Here is a 1658-nt window from a genome sequence, read left to right on the forward strand (position 1 = left end):
CATCAGGTCCCTTAAAGTTACTTATCCTGGAAGAGTAAAAATAAAAGTTATAAATCAACCTGTGGATGGTGACCACAGCATGAGTTTCTCCGCTTTTATGCCTATAAAAGGGGCACACAGGAATTCCTTGCAGCATTCCTGTGTCTTGCAGCAAGGAATGACACAGTGGTATTCCTTGCAGCATGGAGATGCATGGCAATGGCAATGCATCTTTATGAAGGTACAGCTCTTGTTTTTGAACCATGAAAGAAAGTGATCAGTTAGAAAGTCCATATACTTTGCTGAGGTCATTTTCACACCTTCTGGGACCCTGAAGGGCTCGACCAGCTCTCTCCCCAAAAATTGGATTTCGGCCCAAAACATGACTCCACCACCTCCTTGCTGACGTCACAGCCGTGTTGGGATGTGGTGGCCATCCACCACCAATCCACTACTGTGTCCATCTGGACCATCCAGGGTTGCGCAGCAGTCATCAGTGAACAAGTCTGTTTGAAAATTAATCTTCATGTACGGCTGGGCCCACTGCGACAGTTTCTGCTTGTGAGCCTGGTTAGGGGTGGCTGAATAATAGGTTCATGCACAACAAGCCTCTGGAGGTTCCTCCACCTTGAGGTTCCAGAGGCACCAGCAGCTTCAAATAACTTTTTACTGCTTTTTAAGGGCATTTTTACAGCTGCTGTCTTAATCCGATGAATTTGTCTAACAGAAACCTTCCTCATTATGCCTTTATCTGCTTAAACCCATCTTTGTTCTGAATCAACCACAAATCTCTTCACATTATGATGATAACACTTCAGTTGGACACAATAAGGGAAGACAACATGGCTGCCACATAAACAATGCAATGTGGATCTCACCCAGTGTAGCTCGCCATCACCCTCAGAATGAAAATGTCACTTTTCAAAAAGTCATGCTCGTCTCTTCAATAACGGTACAAATACATAAAGTATTTTTTGAGTTTCATGTCAAAACTAGATCAGGAGCCTTCTGCCTTATCTGCTCACCAGGGAGCACTTGGTCTGTTTGTTTCTTTTTGCTGCTTTTAGTCTGATTCCTCACCTATAAGCCTGTTTGCCATGGGGGAGCAACCAGAGGTCAACCAGGGGTCAGCCAGGGGTCAGCCAGGGGTACTCCATGGCAAATTGGATCCTGGCTTCAGTGGGACACTCAAAACACTCCACCCATAAGATGGCAGCCCACAGAGAGAAAAAATTTAAATTTTGTTTTGGTACCGTTAGTGAACTGTACTGATTGTTGTATATTCACCATTTGTCATTTTGATTCAATTTAGTCAGCAAAGCCCAACATAAGCCTCCCACCCCACATTCAGGCAACACAGAAAACTGATTGTAAGAACAAAAAATCCTTAAAGTACAAAAAATGTTGGTCAAAAAATATCTGAGACGATAATATAAGGTGTGCTAATGGCACTGTGGTTATGAATATGAATACAAAGGTTGGCGCAACCAAAGAAGAAATTCACATTGTAGCAGTTTGGTAGCTGTGGAGCGTTCACACTAATAAAGAGAAACTGGAACTCAAGAGTTAAAAGGAAAATCAGAAAACGCTGCAGCTGGGTTATTACTGGTTTATGTTCCAGACCAAGACCTGCCGTTCTCATCCTTTAAGATGACGGACTAAAAGCTGATGTGACAAAA

This window comes from Poecilia latipinna, unplaced genomic scaffold (genome assembly GCF_001443285.1).
Source record: "Poecilia latipinna isolate Pla-1442-1.1 unplaced genomic scaffold, P_latipinna-1.0 Scaffold2526, whole genome shotgun sequence".
Classification (NCBI taxonomy): domain Eukaryota; kingdom Metazoa; phylum Chordata; class Actinopteri; order Cyprinodontiformes; family Poeciliidae; genus Poecilia; species Poecilia latipinna.